The following is a 21631-nucleotide window of genomic DNA, read 5'->3' as shown; positions in this document are numbered from 1 at the left end:
CAGGACTCGATCCCAGGACCCTGGGATCGTGACCTGAGCCGAAGGTAGATGCTTAACCGACTGAGCCACCCAGACGCCCCTCTATTGGTATTTTTTAAGAGATCAAGTTAAATTTATAAACTAATTCAGGGGGAATTGACAAATTTATGATGTTGAGTTTTCCTACTCAAAAAAAGTATATATTTAATTCAAAAACACATATGCACCCTTATGTTTATTGCAGCATTATTTACAATAGTCAAGATATGGAAGCAACCCAAGTGTCCGTTGATAGATGAATGGATAAAGAAGATGTGATTATCTATCTATCTAGATAGATAGGGCACCTGGGTGGCTCAGTCAGTTAAGCGTCTGCCTTCGGCTCAGGTCATCATCCCAGGGTCCTGGGATCAGTCCCCGCATTGGGCTCCCTGCTCATCAGGGAGTCTGCTTCTCCCTCTGCCCCTCCCCCAACTTGTGCGCCCGCATTCGCTCTCTCTCAAAAAACTAAATAAATAAAATCTAAAAAAAAAAGATTGTATTTAAAATAATAATAATAATATTGTAATAACCCTGTATGGTAACAGATGGTAATTAGACTTATCATGGTGAGCATTGCAATATGTATATAATTGTTGAATCAATACGTTGTCACCTGAAATTAATATAATATTGTATGTCAACTATACGTCAACTAAAAAAAGGCATCTTTTAAATCTTTCTCTGCAGTCCGCTTCTCTTTTTCTCTCTCTCAAATAAATAAAATCTTTTTTAAAAAAGGCATTCTATTGGGGGCGCGTGGGTGGCTCAGTCGTTAAGCGTCTGCCTTCGGCTCAGGTCATGATCCCAGGGTCCTGGGATCGAAACCTGCATTGGGCTCCCTGCTCAGTGGGGGGCCTGCTTCTCCCTCTCCCACTCCCCCTGCTTGTGTTCCCTCTCTCGCTGTGTCTCTCTCTGTGTCAAATAAATAAATAAAATCTTAAAAAAAAAAGGCATTCTATTAAGTATAAGGTGTATTACATGCTGATAATTTCCATTTCCATTTCTCTAATGAATAACTATGCTGAGCATCTTTCCATGTCCTTATTTGCTATCTAAATCTGTTGGGTGAAGTGTCTGTTCAAATATTTTGCCTATTTTTTTTTTAATTGGGTTGTTTTCTTATTATTAAACTGTGTATTTCCTTAGCCAGGTATTTGTTTTGCAAATATTTTCTCTGTTACTTGTCTCTTCATTTTCTTGTAAGCCTCTTTCAAGGAACAGAGGTTTGTAAGTTCTGTTGAAGTCCAGTTTATCAAAAAAAATACATGACTTATGATTTGATTTTTGTGCCCTAAGTCATCTTTGCCTAAACCGAAATCACAAAGATTTTCTTCTGTGTTTTCCTCTAGAAGTGCCTTGTCGTATATGGTAACCACTAGTCAAATGTGGCTACTTAAATTTGAATTAATAAAAATGTAATTAAATAAAATTAACAGTTCAGTTTCTTAGCCACATTAGTCACATTTCAAGGGTTTAATAGCCACATGTGGCTACTGGCTATTATATTGGACGTTACAGGATAATAAAACATTTTCATCGTTACAGAAAGTTCTATTTAAAAAATGTTGCTGTAGAAGTTTAGTAGGTTTGGGCTTCGCATTTAGATCTGTGATCCATTTTGATCTCACTCCTGGGTATTTCAAGAGAAATGGAAACATAAGTCCACAGAAGTACCTCAAGGCTAATGTTTATAGCAGCTGTATTCTTAATCACCAAAACCTGGAAACAACCCAAATATCCATCAACTGTGAATGGATAGACAAATTGTGGTACAGCCTTACCAGGAGATACTCCTCAGCAATAAAAAGGAGCAAATGAATAACTTATGCAACCATAGGGAGGAATCTTGAAAGCATTATGTTAAAGGGGGGGGAAAAAAGCCAAACTCAAAAGGCTACTTACTGTATGGTTCTATTGATATCATACTCTGGAAAAGGAAAACTGTAGGCATAAGACACTAGATCAGGTGCCAGGGGACTGGGGTGGAGTAAGAGACTGATTACAAAGATGCGTGATTTTACAACAAGCATTTATTATCTTACACTTTCTGTAGGTCAGGGATTTGGCAGCAGCTTAGTTCTGTGGTCCTGGCTCCAATCTCCCAGCTGAGAGGTCAGCTAGAGCTGCTGTTATGTGAAGACTTGGCTGGAGCTTGTGGATCTTCATGCTAAGCTGTTCCTGTATTCTTGACCTATAGAAACTGTGAGACAATAAATGTCTGTATTAAGCCACTAAGTTTTGGGTTCATTTATCACATAGAGATAGACAAGTAATACACATATCAATGGCAGAGAGAAAATGGGAAAGGCCCAAATCAAGAGAAATAACTTAGAATCCATAGGGATTTGGTAGGAGAGATAGCCTCTCACCTCCGAGCTCAGCTGGGAATCTCCAAGGCAGGGAACAAGGTGTTCAACTGGACTGGGTTAATGAGGGGTTCCTCTGATGTTTTTGGACACAGAGAAGGAAAGTTAGGCAGAGGATAAGAAGCAAGTAATTGTCACTCTTGGGACTTTCCATGCGCCCAGGCTTCACCCAGTTCCCGAGTCCTTTGAATTTGCTTCATGCGCTCCATAATGGATGTGCATGGTAGAGGGGAGCACCAAGAAAGTCATATCTGGTGAACTGGCAGGGGAATGGGAGCTCAAAAGAAGAAAGAGCAATAAATGCAGAGCTTCCGAGAGTGAATTCACTCTTTTTTTTTTTTTAAGATTTTATTTATTTATTTGAGAGAGAGGGAGAAGCAGGCTCCCTACTGAGCAGAGAGCCGGATGTGGGACTCAATCCTAGGACTCTGGGATCATGACCTGAGCCAAAGGCAGATGCTTAACCAACTGAGCCACCCAGGCACCTGAGAGTGAATTCATTCTAAGGGAAGAAAAACTCAGGCATGCTGGGCAGGACTCAGCAACAAGACTAAGGTTAGGAGGAGAGCAATGGTTTCAGGTAGAGCACAGTGGCCATTGCATGAGCCTGCCTCAGCCCCTTCCCCTTGACAAAGAGGCGCTCTAAAGAGGACGAGCTTGTGTAAAATTAAAGCATTCAGCTCATTAAACTCTGTGATGCCTGGGGCTAAGGGTCTTTCCTGGAGGCCTCTAAGAATGTAAGCCAAGAAGAGCCATGTTCAAAAGTCATTACGCATTACATGGGAGAAATGACATGTGAACAATGAAAGGACTGTGACTCCCATTACATGGGAGAAATGACATGTGAACAATAAGTAGGCTATTAAGTGGTGGGTGGGGCTGACTCATCTTGCTGAAATGAGCAGTGGCATGAAGGAGCTTGGAGATATCTACAAATATAAAAAAGACAAACAACAAATACTTGGAAAAAACAACCACCCTGGGACATGTAGTTAGACAGGTGTGGGCTATTTAACTAACAAAATAAGTGTCTAAGTAGTAAAGTGACCTTATTTGTACCCTCAGCTTGTGAGGTCTGGGGACCTATAATTGCAGTTATAGAAGAATAGTGGTCTGTTTCTTAACTGCAAGCCACAGAAACCACTTCTGGCTAGTTTAATTAGAAAAATGATTTTATTGGGGCACCTCGGTGGCTCAGTCAGTTAAGCATCCGACTCTTGATTTCAACTCAAGTTATGATCTCAGGGTTGTGGGATTGAGCCCCACATCAGGCACCACCGGGCTCCGCAATGGGTGTGGAGCCTGTTTGGAATTCTCTCTGTCCTTCTCCCTCTGCCTCTCCCAGCTCCCATATGCATGCACGCTCTCTTTCTCTCTAAAAAAAATAATAATAGTAATGAAAGAAAAGAGAAATGATTTTATTTAAAAAGATATTAGATAAATAACTATAACTATAATAATTTGTTAATGAATAGCAAGATAAAGAGATCATAAAACATGGGGAGGGAGGAAGAGAGTAAAAATGTAGAGCTCTAGAATGCATTTGAACAAGTTGTTATTCACTTAAACTAGACTGTTATAAATGTAAGTTGCTTTATGTGAGCCTCTGGCAACCACAAAGGAAAAACGTACAGCAGATACACAAGATAAAAAGAAAGGGATCTAAGCATACCACAGAAAAGCATCATATCACAAAGAGAGCAAGAGAAGAAGAAAGGCACAAAACAGCCAGAAAACACTTAACAAAATGGTAATAAGTCCATACCAATCAACAATTACTTTAAGTGTAAATGGACTAAATTCCCCAATCAAAAGACACAGAGTGGATGAATGGATTAAAACAAACAAACAAGACCCAACTAACTATATGCTGCCTTTAAGAGACTCCCTTTAGCTTTAAGGACATATACAGACTGAAAGTGAAGGGATGGAAAACGCTGTTCCATGCAAATGGAGGCCAAAAGAAAGCTGGAGCAGCTATATTTATATCAGAAAAAATAGACTTTAAGCCAAAGACTGTAACAGGAGACAAAGAAGGACATCATATAATGACAGAGGTGTCAATCCAACAAGAGGATATAACATTTGTAAATACTAATGCACCCAATATAGGAGTACCTAACTATATAAAGCAAAGGGACTGACCTTAAGGGAGAAATAGACAGCAAAACAATAATAACAGAGGACTTTAATACCCCACTTTCTTCATCCAGATAGAAAATCAATAAGAAAGTATGGGACTTAAATGACAAGTTAGTCCAGATGGACTTAACAGTCTTGTACAGAACATTCCACTTAAAAGCAGCAGAATACATAATCTTCTCAAGTACATGGAACATTCTCCACAATAGATCTTACCATAGGCCACAAAACAAGTCTCAGTAAATTGAAGAAGACTGAAAACATACCAAGCGTTTTTTTTTCTGACCACAATGATATGAAACTAGAAATCAATTATAAGAAGAAAACTGGAAAATTCACAAATATGTGGTGATTAACCAACATGCTATTAAAAAACGAGTGGATCAAAGAAAAATCAAAAGAGAAATTAAAAAAAAAAGTCTTGAGACAAAGGAAAATGAAAACATAACATACCAAAATCTATGGGATGTAGTATAAGCAGCTCTAAGGGGGGCGGGGGGAGTTCATACCAATAAATGCCTATATTAAGATCCAGGAAAGAGGGGCACCTGGGTGGCTCAGATGGTTAAGTGTCTGCCTTTGGCTCAAGTCATGATCCCAGAGTCCTGGGATCGAGTCCCGCATCAGGCTCCCTGCTCAGTGGGGAGCCTGCTTCTCCCTCTGCCTCTGCCTCACTCTCTCTCTGTCTCTCATGAATAAATAAATAAAATCTTAAAAAAAAAAAAAGAAACAGGAAATATCTCAAATAAACAACCTAACTTTATACCTGAAGGAACTAGAAGAACAAACTAAGCCCAGAGGTAGTAGAAAGAAGGAAATACCATAGATCAGAGTAAAAATAAATGAAAAAAAAAAAAAGTTCAGGACCAGATGGTTATATTCACTGGTGCATTCTACCAAACATTTAAAGAATTAATACCAATCCATGGGGCACCTGAGTGGCTCAGTCAGTTAAGTGTCTTGACTTCAGCTCAGGTCAAGATCTCAGGGTCCTGGGATTGGGCCCCACATTGGGCTCCCTGCTCAGCAGGGAGTCTGCTTGTCCCTCTCCCTCTCCCTCTGCTCCTCCCTATGCTCATGCTCTCTCTGTGTCTCTCAAATGAATAAATAAAATATTTTTTTTTAAAGAGAATTAATACCAATCCTCAAGTGCTTCCAAAAAATAGAAGAGGAGGAAATACCCCCAAATTCATTTTATCAGGCCAGCAGTATGCTGATAGCAAAACTAGACAAGGACACTATAGGAAAAGAAATTACTGGCCAATATCCCTAATGAACAGAAATGCACAAATCTTAAAAAAAAAATATTAGCACACTGAATTCAATGACATGTTCAAAGGATCACATACCATCATCAAGTGAGATTTATTCCAAGGATGGAAGGATGGTTCAACATCCACAAGTCAATCAATGTGATACACCACATTAGCAAAATGAGGATAAAAATCATATGACCATCTCAATAAATGCAGAAAAAACATTTGACAAAATTCAATGTCCATTCATGATAAAATCTCAATAAAGTGGGTATAGAGGGAACATACCTCAATATAATAAAGGCCATATATGACAAGCCCACTGCTAACATCATAGTCACCAGTGAAAAGTTGAAAGCTTTTCCTCTAAGATCAGGAACAAGATAAGGATGCCCACCCATGCCACTTTTATTCAACATAGTACTGGAAGTCTTAGCCAGAACAATTAGGCAAGAAAAATAAAAGGCATCCAAATCAGAATGAAAGAAGTAAATCTGTCTCTATTTATAGATAAAATGATATTGTATACAGAAAACCCTAAAGACTCTATCAAAAAAACAGATAAATGTATTCAGTAAAGTTGTCGGATACAAAATCAATATGCAAAACTCAGCTGCATTTCTATACATTAATAATGAACTAACAGAAAGAGGAATTAAGAAAACAATCCCATTTACAATTGCCTCAAAAAGAATAAAATACCTAGGAATAAATTTAACCTAGGAGGTGAAAGATCTGTACACTGATGAAAGAAATTAAGGAAGACACAAATAAATGGAAAGATTATTTTATGCTCATGAATTGGAAGAACTGATATTGTTGAAGATGTCCATCTACTCAAAGCCAAAGCAATCAATAAAAACAATGCAAGCCCTATCAAAATACTAACATTTTTCACAGAAATAGAACAATTCTAAAATTTGCATGGAATCACAAAAGACCCCAAATAGCCAAAGCAATCTTGAGAAAGAAGAACAAAGCTGGAGACATCACACTTCCTGATTCCAGACTGTATGACAAAGCTATAGTAATCAATACAGCATGGTACTGACATAAAGAGAAACATAGATCAATGGAACAGACTAGAGAGCCCACTAATAATTAACTCACACATATGTGATCAATTATATATGACAAAGGAGTCACATATAAATGGGGAAAGGATTGTGTTTTCAGTAAATGGTGCTGGGAAAACTGGACAACCACATACAAAAAAATGAAACTGGACCCCAATCTTACACCATGCACACAAATCAACTCAAAATGGATTAAAGACTTGAATGTAAGACTTGAAATCATAAAAGTAAAAGAAAAGTTAGGTGGTAAGCTTCTTGACATTGGTTTTGGCAATGAGTTTTTTGATTTGACACCAAAAGCTAAGGCAACAAAAGCAAAAATAAACAAATGGGACTACATCAAATAAAGAAGCTTTGGTACAGCAAAAGAAACCATAAACAAAATGGAAAGAAAACCTATGGAATGAGAAAAAAAATTGCAAATCATATATGCGATAAGGAATTAACATCTAAAATATATAAAAACCCTGATAAATGATGATGATAGATGACAGATGAAAGAAAGATGTAACATAAATGTGTATATGTGGGGTGCCTGGGTGGCTAGGTCAATTGATCGTCTGACTCTTGGTTTCCACTCAGGTCGTGAACTCGGGGTCATGAGATCGAGCTCCCCGTTTGGCTCTGTGCTCTCTCAAGCACAGAGTCTGCTTGAGGTCCTCTCTCCCTCTGCCCCTCCTGCTTGTGCTCTCTCTCTCTCTCTCTCTAAGACAAATAAATCTTTTAAAAATGTGTGAACGTATATGTGCATATACATACACATTTTCCGTAGTTCTGTCTATTGAAAGACTGGGAGCAGCAATACCCAATATCAATGAACATACTTGGTGCAAGAAAAGAACAAGACGGGGCGCCTGGGTGGCTCAGTCGTTAAGCGTCTGCCTTCGGCTCAGGTCATGATCCCAGGGTCCTGGGATCGAGTCCCATACCGGGCTCCCTGCTTGGCGGGAAGCCTGCTTCTCCCTCTCCCACTCCCCTGCTTGTGTTCCCTCTCTCGCTGTGTCTCTCTCTGTCAAATAAATAAATAAAAAATCTTAAAAAAAAAAAAAAGAAAAGAAAAGAACAAGATGATCCTGGGACATTTTGTAGTTCCAGAAAGCAAGAACATGCTCCAAGAATGATGGGGCCATCAGAAGGATGCAGGATTGATAATTATAACTTATTAAATAAAACAGGATATCATAAGAATATAGATACATGATATGTATATTTAAATATGTACATTTATTTTATATGTAGTGTGTGCATGTTTGATACAGAACAGGATATCTAGATAGTTTCCAAATACCATCCCACAAAGTATTTATCAAACCTGGTATGTACCACCTAATCAAGGGATCAAAGTGAATGTCATCAGTAACAGGACAAACAGAAATTAAAGGATACAATCACTTTCAAAATCGATAACCTTAATCTAATCTTGAGGAAACATCAGACAAACTAAATTGGAGGATATTCTACAAAAGAACTGGACTGTTAATTTTGAAAGTGTAAAGGTCATGAAAGCCACTGAAAGACTGAGGAACTCTTCCAGACAGAAGGAGACTCAAGAAACATGATAGCTAAATACTCCGTGTGATTATGACCTGGATACATTTGCTATACAATTCACTGTTGGGTCAACTGAATAAACTTGAATGACTCAGAGGATGAGGTAGTAGTGATGTATCAGGATGGACGTCCTGATTTTGACCATTGTACTGTGATTTTGTAGGAGAATGTTCTTGTGTATAGAAATTACATACTTAAGTTTTCGGGGGTAACATCAGATTATCAACTGCTCTCAAATGGTTTAGAAAAATGTTATTTGTATAGTATTCCCAACTTTTTTTTTTTAAAGTTCATGATTATTCCAAAATGAAAAATATTTTTTAAAACATAAAAGAAGATATTGGATAGCAACTCTATTCATAATTCTTCCCTCCAAAACCCAGAAACAATGCAAATGCCCATCAAAAAGTAAATGGATAAACTGTGGTCCAGCTATACAACATATTGCCACTCGGCACAAAGAAATAGACTAATATCAAACGCAACAACTTGGATGACTCTCTAAAGCATTATGCAAAGACACAAAAGACTACCCACTGTATGACATCTTACAAAAGACAAAATTCTAGAGGTGGAGAATAGGTCAATCGTTGCCAGGGGCTAGGTGTGGTGAAGGTATAACTACAGAGGGCAGGAGGAAGTCCTCTGGGGTGAAGAAGACTGTTCTGTATCCTGATTTTGGGGGTAGTTAAACAAATCTGTTAAAATTCCTAGAACAATATACTAAAACAAAATAAAAATGTGACTCAATTATGGTGGTGGTTATGTAGCTCTATAAATGTACTAAACCACATTGAGCTGTTCAACTATAGTGTGTGAATTTTATGGTAAGTAAATTATATCAGGAGAACTAGAGGGTGGGGAGATAAAGGGTTTGTATATGTTTGGACAAATACAAATACATATGCAAAAGATGAACATTTTTCATATTAAGTTATTAATAACGAAAGGGCTTGGGTATCACAGTATCACTGGGACCAGGTCTGGGACCTTCAGCCAGGAGCAATGCTCAAAATCCCACTGTAGAACTTCTGTAGGAAGAACACATATGAAGCTGGGAACACACTGAACTTGAAACACAGACTGCTCATTCTGGATCTGGATGCTGCCAATGCACCACTCCCTCTGTTGCCCAAGAAGGTGGGATCCTTTGCCATTGTCACACAGAGTTCCTCCGGTCCTTTCTTCATGTTACCAGTTCTGTTTTCAAAGTCCAGAGCAGGTGCCTCTGTCTGGTAGACCTCTGTCTTGTCGTTATGCCCTGGGGAAAGCAGGTATCTTGCATTTTCACCTTCTAGGGTGGAAGGCAGACTCTGCCTCCCACCAAAACTCCTAAAGTGGGAGAATTCCCCAAATATTGGAAGGAGGTACAGATGCTGAGGACCCAAAGAGAAGGAAAATGTCCACCCAACAGTAAGGACGGTCTCTTTAAAGTGTTGTCTTACATTGGCCTACTCTTCACAGGACAGTAGGGTACCTACACATTTTCCAAAACACAGAGATGGCTGACATGGTTGACACCCACTTGCCTGTCCATCTCTTCTTCCACATACCCCACCATAGTTTCTAGACAGAGCCTTCCACGCTCCAAACCTGTTAGCATTTTCTGCTAACATGTTTAGTAACACAAGCTTTGCTTTCTACTTTCTAGGTCAAAAAAAGTCCAAAGGCAATGAGGACACCCCAAGCTTTTTGACATATCAAGACAGCTTTAAATCATGTCAAATCGTTACACAACAGCCACAGGAAAATAACTAGAAGGCGGGTTTGCAGGTATTCGTGAACTTCGGCAAAAACCTTGAGGTGGAAAAGGGATATATGTCCTCCTTTGTTTACTTTCACAGAAAACCAAAATGGCGCCTAAGTGGTTCATTTCCACTATGGTGATTGGCTATCGTGTTTCCCTTATGTTACCCGTATATTATTGCAGGAGGGATTTTTATGGAGCTTTATAGGTCCTAAGTGCATTCAAATCATTAATAACTTATTTGTCCCTGAATCTTCAGGTCAATGTTAACATCTTCTGTTTTAAGAGCAGCCACCTTGGATGTAGAGGGTAAGTGGCTGGCCCAAAGGCAGGCATGAGCACTGTCAAACCTGGGATTGTATAATTTGATAGAAAAAGAAAATTCCAACACTGTATCGTTCATTGGAAGAAGGCTGCCCTTGATCAAGGCCACTTTAAAAGTCAAAGCAAAGAGAAGGATTAATTAAGCGCTGAGCTGGTTCGTTTCAAAGCTTGGCTTAGGGGAGTGCTGGCCAGGGAAGGGTCAATAACCTTGCCCCAATGGGACTTCTCAATCAATCCAGTTCATTGCTGTAACCACAGACACTAAAACTGTCACCTGAGATATTTCTCCCTGTGTTTTGTCTATTCACACTCATGTTCTAAAAATGACCTTCTGAGGGATTAATGGAAGAGGTGATTTAGACCCAAGGTCACTAAAACTGATATAAAACAGAAAGAATTTTAGCTTAATGTATTAGCCATTTCTTAAATGCAATTGGTAGCTAATGTTCTATTATTCTTAATCGTAGGGCCAGTTTAAAATATAGGTGGCAAAAATACTACACCTTTTTGTAGGACACTCAAGGCAGGAGAGGTTAAAAGTGCTAGAAGGAACCCTCGTGCATTACCATGCACAATCAGCAGTGGCTGGGCTTTAGCATCAGGATAGTGCTTGTCTTCCAAAGTCCCTTCTTAGGCTCCTCAGAAAGACTGGGGGGTGGGGGGAAGCTCTGGAAGGGAATTCCAACTCAGTTTCCTTCGCCTTCCAGAGAGTGCTGTAATTAAGCAATAGTGACTTAATGAAAGAATAAAAAAAAATGGATCATTCTTCAATCTGAGTTGAAAAGCTTTTGCCTAAATCAACTTCTTTGTTCACTCTTGCATTCTGCCTGTCCTCATGGCACCAACTAATTTTCTTAGACCTTTGCTGTCAGTTGTTTATCTCTGAGGCAGCATAAAGCAGTATTCTGGAGAAGGCAAGCATACGGCCATCTGACCCAGAGCGGGTAGGAACAGAGCCCATTATATGTAGAGAAACAAAACCCATCAGCTAAACCGCTGTAAGGTCATTTTTTTCCAATCGACCATCGAGTCATCTTGCCACTAGCTCAAAAAGAAAACGAAAGGTTTTGGGGGGTTCTGCCACATCTCAGTGTCCTGGTCACAAAAAGTAGGCAGGTGCGGGTTTTGCAAAGGACGAGTACCTTCAAGTCTACACGAGCACAACTCGCCCCCCCCCCCCCGCCAAGGGATTTCCTGGCTGGTTCAATCAGAGGATGGGAGAGATTGTGGTCAACCTTTTTTTTTAGGATGCAGAATGAAACTTTCACGCAAATCTGATAGGCAGGATGTTCCAGATTCAAAGATGTACATAAACAAAGATGATTATGAAATAGAAGCCACAGGGGTGCCTGGTGGCTCAGTCGTTAGGCGTCTGCCTTCGGCTCAGGTCATGATCTCAGGGTTCTGGGATCCAGCCCCACATCAGGCTCCCTGCTCCGCGGGAAGCCTGCTTCTCCCTCTCCCACTCCCCCTGCTTGTGTTCCCTCTCTTGCTGTATCTCTCTCTGTCAAATAAATAAATAAAATCTTAAAAAAAAAAAAAGAAATAGAAGCCACGGAATGTTAGCAGTAGAAGATGGAGATTCTCTTTTCTGGGGACTCTATTTAGCATCCAAGGAAGGTGACAGGGAGCCTTTCATTAAGCCATTAACTCCTTCCCCTCTGACAAAAAATTAAACTGGAGGTAAAGAGGGAGATGGAAAATGGGTTTCTCTTTAGGCCAAATAAGTAAAACAAAACAGAATAGTTCCTTTTTGATGCAATGGCTTTCGCCTGTGAATGAGGATTTTGCACACCATTTGGGCCCTCACATGGCGCAGTCAATTCAATTTTAGTCACAACTAAGGTTGTGAGACCTTGGAAAGAAAACCTTCTAATGATTTAAAATTCAACCTGATGTGGGAAACAAAGGCAGAAGGAAACATAAATAAAATTAAATGTCCTATAACCTGCAGCTCATTGACAAATACTTGAGGCGGGCAGAGTATAACACTCCTCCAGGAAGCTCCCCACTGTCTTTTTTTTTTTTTTAAGTCAATTTTTATTTTTTTAAAGATTTTATTTATTTGTCAGAGAGAGAAGGAGAGAGCGTGCACACACAAGCCGGGGGAGGGGCAGAGGGAGAAGCAGGCTCCCCTCCTAGCAGGGAGCCCGATGTGGGGCTCGATCCCAGGACCCTGGGACCACGACCTGAGCCAAAGGCAGACACCCAACTAACTGAGCCACCCAGGCGTCCCTCCCCATGGTCTTAATGTTAATACCTTGATAGAGGGAAAAACAACCTTAGTTTGACAATAGCATCCAGGATCCTGTGAGTCTTCTTTAGCATATGAACATCCTTTGGGAACTTCCCTTATCTTTCCTTCCCCAACCCCAAAGTATATAATCAGTTGCCCCTCACAACCCTGGGGCAGCAGCTCTTTCTGCCCACAGGTCCTGTCCCCATGCTTTAATAAAACCACCTTTTTGCACCAAAGACGTCTCAAGAATTCTTTCTTGGCTGTTGGCTCCGAACCGCACCAACACTACTCCAAAAACTACATCAAAACCACAGACAATCAAAGTAAAGACAAGGGTCACTCGAGGCCCCCCCCTCTTCTGGGCTGCAGGCCCTTCACTCCAAAGTAATAACGATTACTCAGCTATAAGGTGACACAAAAACAGGACTTCTAGCATTATTTCTTTTCTTAGTCTGGTGTTTCCTGAGAGTATTTTAAGGACTGGGGAATGTAAGCTGTTCTCAGAAAAAAAGATTATCTTAATCATTTTGGGAGTTATAGATAATACATATAAAACTATCTGTTGACTTTAATATATCTTCTTGTGTTGATGATAAATATTTTCACTACCTGTGACGATTTGTTATGGTTGAAATTGGTTAAACTTCAATCCAAGGTCTGCTTGTGAGCCACGTAGTTATAGCTTGTACCTGGCACCCTGGACCTGAGAGCTCAGTTCTAGCCCAGCCATTCCTCTGTCCACCACCCTGATGGTTTTATCTCAGCCTATATCTATTCCAGGGAGAACACCCTAGTGAAGGCCATCCACATCTTGGGGGCGGGGGACAAACTGAATCTAACATGGGAAACAAAGGCAGAAGAAGAGAAAGTAATCACCAAGTTTGCACTGTGGTTCAGAGTCCAGATGAGACTCCAATGGCCACCATATGATGTAGGAAAGACACTAGGGTTCGAAGCTGATGGCCAGGAAAGAATTCTTGTGATGTCTTTGGTGCAAAAAGGCGGTTTTATTAAAGCATGGGGACAGGACCTGTGGGCAGAACCAGCTGCACTGGGGTCATAGAAGAGGGGCTGATTATCTACTTTCAAGTTGAGAGGGGGTTTGGGAGAGCATAAGTCTCTAAGGAATTTTGGAAGCAAGGTTTCCAGGGCCTTGAGGGGGCTAGCTGTTGCTGGGAGAAGTTCATGTATTATGGTCTAATAAAACCTTAGTCATGAGACCCTTCAGATGTATATCCGTGGGCCATATCTTTGGGGGATGATTGTCAATGGGTATCTTGGGGATTTAGAGATAAACTAAGTTTCCAAAAGAATTTTTATATGTTAAAGTAGACTTATAGGATCCTGAGCAGGGCAGCTGTATGGCTATGATTGCCCTCTGTCCTTAGCAAAATGTCAACATCAAGATAGTTGAGTCCCTACAGGAATGTCACTCTACCTGTTTCAGGGACCTGTCAGTGGACTGTAGGTAGTACGGAAATTTAATAATTTTTCTTCTGCCTTTGTTTCCCACATCAGATGCTCCCACCCTGGGAGAGTGCTGGGGCAGGCGTGACCTGAGGACACAGTCTCATCTCAACTTGGAGCCTATGCTTCAAGAGGACCAGGAGTTCCCGAAAGTAAGTTAGACTCAGAGATGATTGGAGGAGGCGGGGGGGAGAGTTGTTAGTTCATTCAACTTTGAGAAAGAAAGCCTGAGACTAGATCTAATGAGAGATTTTTCAGTATCAACTTTAATCAAGAAACATTTATTGAGAGCCCACCATGCCCTGGGCGAGTGTTACCCATGAGAAATAATTGCCTGGAACAATGCCTAGCTGTTCTGTCCCTGCCAGAGAAGGGAACAAAGGCAAACAGATCTGCGTGGCAGAAGAACAGTTTCAAATTAGCTGTAATGGAGAATTTTCAGCGTCACATAATGAGAGCCGTTAAATACTGGGATGGCTTGCCAGGGGAACGGAGGCGCCCGAAGTGCACGGGGGCTGCTTGCCCCTATCAGTTCTGGGTAGTTTGTAGAGCTGGGGTGGAGACAGGGTATGTTGTTTTTCTCTGTGTTATTTTGAACCTCACTTTTTATAAATACGACTGAGAAATTTCTCAGAAGCGTCAAGCACAGGTTCCTCGGAGAAAAGAGAAATGAGCATCTGAACTCTGAATGAAAGACGTCACGGTGAAAAACACCAAGAGGTTTAAATAAACATTTTCAAATGTTAGGAAAGAAGTCATCAAACACTAAAGGAAATAGCAACCTGAGGACAATACTGAGACTCTAACAATGGCAAAATATTTGCTATCTCATTATTCATTGAAATTGGTTAAGAAAACATTAAAGCCCTGATAGATGACTGGATTAAAAGAAATTCATAAAAGGAGATTTCTTTCAGGCCAAGAAATGAATGAGTAAAAAGAAACTGACCTGATTACTTATAAAGCAAAATTAAAATCAAACCACTTACAATAAATTTCTTTCTGAAAAAATTAACAAATTACATTTTCAGTAATAACTTTTATTGCTGATGGAGATGAAGCAGGAGAGCGAGGTTCTTGTCCCACGGAATCTCATGGACAAAGGAGAGCGAGTAAAGCGATAGAGTTTTGCTAAGCAAGGATACAGAAAAAGCTCTCAGGAGTGACAGTGATGTAGTTTTGAGTGTAGGTGAAGTTTGGTGGGGTGAGGTCCGGAGCCAACAGCCAAGAAAGAATTCTTGAGACGTCTTTGGTGCAAAATGGTGGTTTTATTAAAGCACGGGGACAGGATGCCTGGTCAGAAAGAGCTGCTGCCCCAGGGTTGTGAGGGGTGGCTGATTATATACTTGAGAGTTGGGGGAGGTAAGGGAAAAGGGCAGTTTTCAAAAGAACTTTCATATGCTAAAGAGGACCTGGAGGCCTTGCCATTGTCAGGTGAAGGTTGTGTTTCCCTCTAGTAAGGCATTAACATTAAGACAGTTGGGAGAAATGTCACAAGTATCCCCCCCAGGAGTGGGGGGCGGGGGAGGGCAGGGAAGGTTGTGGGGCGTTAGCTTGTGCTTTGTCCTCAGCTTGTCTTCTGCTGCCTCTTAGAGATACAGAGAAAATGGCCTCTTTGGACATCAATGATTCTCTACAGGTAAAACTCCTTAAAAATATTCAATTTTCTTAGAAGGAAAGCTCTCAGTTTTCTACCACTGAATATGATGTTAGCTGTGGGGTTTTCATATATGCCCTTTATTATGTTGAGGTATGTTCCCTCTAAGTCTACTTTGTTGAGAGTTTTTATCATGAATGGATGTTGTATTTTGTCAAATGTTTTTTCTGCCTCTATTGAGATGATCATATGGTTTTTAACTTTTCTCTTATTAATGTGCTGTATCATGTTGATTGATTTATAAATATTGAATGACCTTTGCATCCCTGGAATAAATCCCACCTGATCATGGCAAACAGTTTTTTAATGCATTGTTGAATGTGGTTTGCTAATATTTTGTTGAGGATTTTTGCATTTATGTTCATCAGAGATGTTGTCTTATAGTTTTCTTTTGTTGTTTTTTTTTAAAGATTTTATTTATTTATTTGACAGAGAGAGACACAGCGAGAGAGAGAACACAAGCAGGGGGAGTGGGAGAGGGAGAAGCAGGCTCTCCGCTGAGCAGGGAGCCCGATGCGGGGCTCGATCCCAGGACCCTGGGATCATGACCCAAGCCGAAGGCAGACGCTCAACGACTGAGCCACCCAGGCGCCCCTATTTTTTTTTAAGATATTATTTATTTGAGAGAGCGAGGGAAAGCACAAGCAGGGGGAGGGGTCGAGGGAGAGGGAGAAACAGTCTCCCCCCCTGAGCAGGGAGCCCAACATGGAGCTTCATCCCAGAACTCCGGGATTACAACCTGAGCTGAAGGCAGACCCTTAACCGACTGAGCCACCTAGGTGTCCCTGTAGTTTTCTTTTCTTAATGTCTTTATCTGATTTTGATTTTACTTATTTGAGTCCTCTCTTTCTTTTGATGAGTCTAGCCAGAGGTTTTCAATTTTGTTTATCTGTTCAAAAGAACAAGTTCCTGGTTTCATTGATCTGCTCTATTGGTTTTTTTCAGTCTCTATTTCATTTATTTACGCTCTAATCTTTATTAAAGATTAAAGATGTCCACTCTCACCACTTTTATTCAGCATAGTACTGGAAGTCCTAGCTGCAGCAATCAGACAAGAAAAAGAAATAAAAGGCATCCAAATTAGTAAGGAAGAAGTCAAACTTCCACTATTTGCAGATGACATGATATTATATCTGGAAAACTCTAAAGACTCCACCAAAAAAGCTACTAGGACTGATAAATGAATTTGGTAAAGTTACAGGATACAAAATTAATATACAGAAATCTGTTGCATTTCTATATGCTAATAATGAAGTAGCAGAAAGAGAGATGAAGAAAATAATCCCATTTACAACTGCACCAAAAAAAATTAAATACTAGGAATAAATTTAAGGAGGTGAAAGACCTATACTCCAAAAACTGTAAAACGGTGATGAAAGAAACTGAACCTGACACAAATGAATGGAAAGGTATTCTGTGCTCATGATTGAAAGATACAGTATTGTTAAAATGTCCATACTACCCAAAGTAACCTACAGATTTAATGCAATTCCTATCAAAATACCAACAATGTTTTTCACAGAAATAGAACAAATAATCCTAAAATTTGTATGGAACCACAAAAGACCTCAAATAGCAAAAGCAATCTTGAAAAAGAAAAGAACAACTGGAAGTATTACAATCCCAGATATATTACAAAACTATAGTAATCCAAACAGTATGGTGCTGGAACAAAAAAAAACATGGAACAATAGAACAGAATGGAGGGTTCAGAAATAAACCCATGCTTATATGGTCAGTTAGTCTTTGACAAAGGAGAAAAGAATATACAATGGAAAAAGGACAGTGTCTTCAACAAATGTTGGGGAAACTGGACAGATACATGCAAAAGAATGAAACTGGAACACTTTCGAACACCAGACATAAAAATAAACTCAAATGGATTGAAGACCTAATTATGAGTCCTAAAACCATAAAACTCCTAGAAGAAAACATATGTAGTAATTTCTTTGACATCAGCCACAGAAACATGTTTCTAGATATGTCTCCTCAGATGAGGGAAATAAAAGCAAAATGAAACTGTTGGACTATGCCAAAATAAAAAGCTTTTGAATAGTGAAGGAAACAATTGATGAGACAAGAAGGCAGGGTGCCTGGATGGCTCAGTCGGTTAAGCATCTGCCCTGGGCTCAGGTCATGATCCCAGGGTCCTGGGATCGAGTCCTACATTGGGCTCCCTGCTCAGCGGGGAGTCTGCTTCACCTCTGCCCCTCCCCCCCACTCATGCTCACGCTCTCTCTCTCAAAAATAAATAAATAAAATCTTAACAAACAAACAGACAAACAAAAACCCAAAAGGCAACTATGGAATAGGAGAAGATATTTGCAAATGATATATCCAATAAGGGGTTAATATACAAGATATGTAAAGAACTTACATAACTTAACACCAAAAACCCACAAATAATCCAATTAAAAATTGGAGAGAGGACCTCAATAGACATTTTTCCAAAGAAGACATACAGATGGCCAACAGACACATGAAAATATGCTCAACATCACTAATCCCCTGGGAAATGCAAATTAAAACCACAATGAAATATCACTTTACACCTGTCAGAACGGTAGTATCAAAAAGACAACAAATAACAAGAGTTGACAAGGATGTGGAGAAAAAGGTACACTTGCACACTGTTGGTAGGAATGCAAATTGGTGTAGCCACTGTGGAAAACAGTATGGAGTTTCCTCAAAAAACTAAAAATAGAAATACCACATGACCCAGTAATTTCACTACTAGGTATTTACCCAGAGAAAAGGAGAACACTAATATAAAAAGATATATATGCACCCCTGTGCTTATTGCAGCATTATTTACAATAGCCAAGATAGGGAAGCAACCCAAGTTTCCATCAGTAGACAGATAAAGAAGAGATGGTATACACACACACACACACACACACGCGCGCACATGCACACACACACACACTGGAATATTACTCAGCCAGAAAAAGGGGAATGAAGTCTTGCCATTTGCAACAACATGGATAGACCTATAGGGTATAACGCTAAGTGAAATAAGTCAGTCAGAGAAAGATGAATACCACATGATTTCACACATATGTGAAATGTAAGAAACAAAACAAGTGAACAAAGAAAACAAACAAAAAACCAGACTGTTAAATATGGAGAACAAACTGATGGTCATCAGAGGGGTGGTGGAGGGGCGATGGGTGAAATAGGAGATGGGGACCAAGGAGTGCACTTGTTGTGCTGAGTACTTGGTGTTGTATGGAAGTGCTGAATCACTGTATTGTACACCTGAAACTAATACAACACTGTATGTAATTATACTTCAATAATCAACAAAAACAATAAAAGACAACATTCCATTTTCATTTTTGGAAATCTATCCTTACAAACACCTAAATCTGAAAATAATTTTGCTCAAAGATGTTCATTACACTATTCATAATCACAAAGAAAGTTCAACATGATCCACAACCTTAAGAAATTGGAAGTAACCCAGATGTTCAATGATAGGTGAAAAATTGTGAGAGAGCAACTCAAAACATCGTACAATTAAAATGTTAGAGTTATAACATGGAAGAGGTCATGTTCAATATTAAGCCAAAAAAGTGGAATATGCCTACTTCTGCCACTTATTAACTCTGTGGCTAGTAAGAAACTCCGTTTCTCATCTTTAAGATGGGAAGTACAGTAGTATCTTCCCCATCAGGTTGTTGGATCATTAGGTGGAATTATGTATGCATAGTGCAATGTGTCTGGCAAATAGCAATTGCTCAATAAACAATAGCTTTCTGGGGTGCCTGGGTGGCTCAGTCGGTTAAGCATCCGACTCTTTTTTTTTTTTTTTTTTAGATTTCATTTATTTATTTGACAGAGAGAGAGACAGTGAGAGCGGGAACACAAGCAGGGGGAGTGGGAGAGGGAGAAGCAGGCTTTCCGCTGAGCAGGGAGCCCAATGCGGGGCTCAATCCCAGGACCCCGGGATCATGACCCAAGCTGAAGGCAGATGCTTAACAACTAAGCTACCCAGGCGCCCCTAAGCAACCAACTCTTGATCTCAGCTCAGGTCTTTTTTTTTTTTTTTTAAGATTTTATTTTATTTATTTGAGAGAGAGAGTGAGAGAGAGAGCACAAGAAGGGGTAGGGTCAGAGGGAGAAGCAGACTCCCCGCTGAGCAGGGAGCCCGATGCAGGACTTGATCCCAGAACTCTGGGATCATGACCTGAGCCAAAGGCAGTCGCTTAACCAACTGAACCACCCAGGCGCCCCATCAGCTCAGGTCTTGATCACAGGGTCATGAGTTCAAGCCCTGCACTGGGTTCCACACTGGGCATGGAGCCTACATACATACATATATACATACATACATAAATAGGTTTTTTCTCCCCCCTTGGATATCATCTCTTCTACCTTTAGGATGCATGATGAGATCAGAGTCTTATTTCTTTTTTATAATTCAGTTTAGTTTATAAGACTTTCCAAAGATGAGAGAACTAGATTCAGTCACTGAAGTTGAGATGGAAATGACAAACATTAATTGGCGCTAAACTCAGTGACTTCACTATACCCACAAATGATGAACGGTCATGGCGAAGGGAGGGGTTGCCAGCCCCCCACTCCCCCACCCCTCACCCACTCAGGTTTATTATCTAGGCCAGGCGAGGCCATAGCTGAACCTAACAGGGGCTTTCCCAAGGCTTATGAAGCTGTCGGCATGGTCCCTCTTGGGCTCCATGCATTCCTTTCTCCAGCAAGCCCCGAACTGCAAAGACAGATTTCCCAGAAAAAGCCAAGCTTTTATATAACCAACAGCCTGATTCATCTTGCTTGACTTAATGAATGCCTGAATGGATTTTTATTTTTAAATTCTCCAAAATACCCCTTAATCTCTACCCTTGAGTCAGCAGTGAGTGATTAAAAAAAAAAAAGTTTTTATATTCCTTCTTCTAAAAATGAATAAAATAAAGGGGGGGGGGAACCTACCAGTAATTTCTTCCTCAGGGACATCAAGGTGTACAGACTGGGTGGATAATGGTCCATGTTCATTCTGTTTGCACACACACCAACATGTGTGAGACACGGGGTCTGCCGGGAGGGAAGGAAATGGGGGCCAGTGGTTGCAAAAGAGGAGCGATGACCCCTGAATTCTAATGTTCCGGTATTCATTTCAAGGACAACTGTGAATAGGGCTTGGGATAAATATCCTCAAATAACCTCCCACAGATTTATACACATCTCATAACCAGAAAACACTCAGAACCTTCTCCACCCCTTTGCTTCCTTCCTCCCCTGTTCTCTTAAAAATTGTCTGATTAACAGCCACATCATACCATCCCCACCTTCTGCTGCCTGCTCTCCTCCCACCCCTGGGTCTGCAAAGAAAGCGGCTCTTCATGAAAAGTGCAGCTGTGTGAGGCTCACATCCCTCCCCTCACAGCCAGGAAGGTGCAAACCCCAGCCTGAAAGAGCCGGCCAAGGCCCCCCTCCACCCTGCGCCCCAGCTCCTCAGGGCTGCCTTGTGAGGCTGGAGCTGAACATGGTCTTTACCAAGAAAGGGCTCGAGGGGCATATGCAGGCTGGTCCTCGTGTCCCTGAACGTAATAGAAATGCTGTCTTATCTTGGCCAGCACTTCCTTGGTTTGCTTCTTACAAATAAAACGAAGAAGATAGAACATTTGAGTCTTTCACGTGACCACGGAAACTAGATCATGCTGAGATTTGAAAAATAAATGAATGTGCCCCACCCTGGGCACACGATGTCAGGCAAGAGTCTGGAGCTTTCTTCTCTGGACAAGCCGAAAAGAAAAGGTTTTGCTCT

At 40.5% G+C, this 21631-nt stretch overlaps 1 protein-coding gene across 2 annotated transcripts in view; it reads right to left on the bottom strand.

The window, feature by feature from the left end:
- The window catches only part of SIRT5 (sirtuin 5), a 62251-nt gene extending 41406 nt beyond the window's left edge, over positions 1–20845 (bottom strand). The window contains exons 1-2 of one of the 2 annotated variants that reach the window (XM_032424988.1): positions 20797–20845; positions 2064–2221 (exon numbers count right to left, since the gene is read on the bottom strand). The gene's annotated coding sequence lies outside the window, so the exon portion shown is untranslated. The remainder of the gene's footprint in view (positions 1–2063; positions 2222–20796) is intronic. The other variant, XM_032424992.1, reaches the window with a different exon arrangement.
- Between the last annotated feature and the right edge of the window lie 786 nt (positions 20846–21631).

Source organism: Phoca vitulina, unplaced genomic scaffold, assembly GCF_004348235.1.
Source record: "Phoca vitulina isolate PV1807 unplaced genomic scaffold, GSC_HSeal_1.0 scaffold31, whole genome shotgun sequence".
NCBI lineage: Eukaryota > Metazoa > Chordata > Mammalia > Carnivora > Phocidae > Phoca > Phoca vitulina.
Note: the sequence above shows the minus strand (reverse complement) of the source record. Positions and strands in the feature narration are given on the sequence as shown.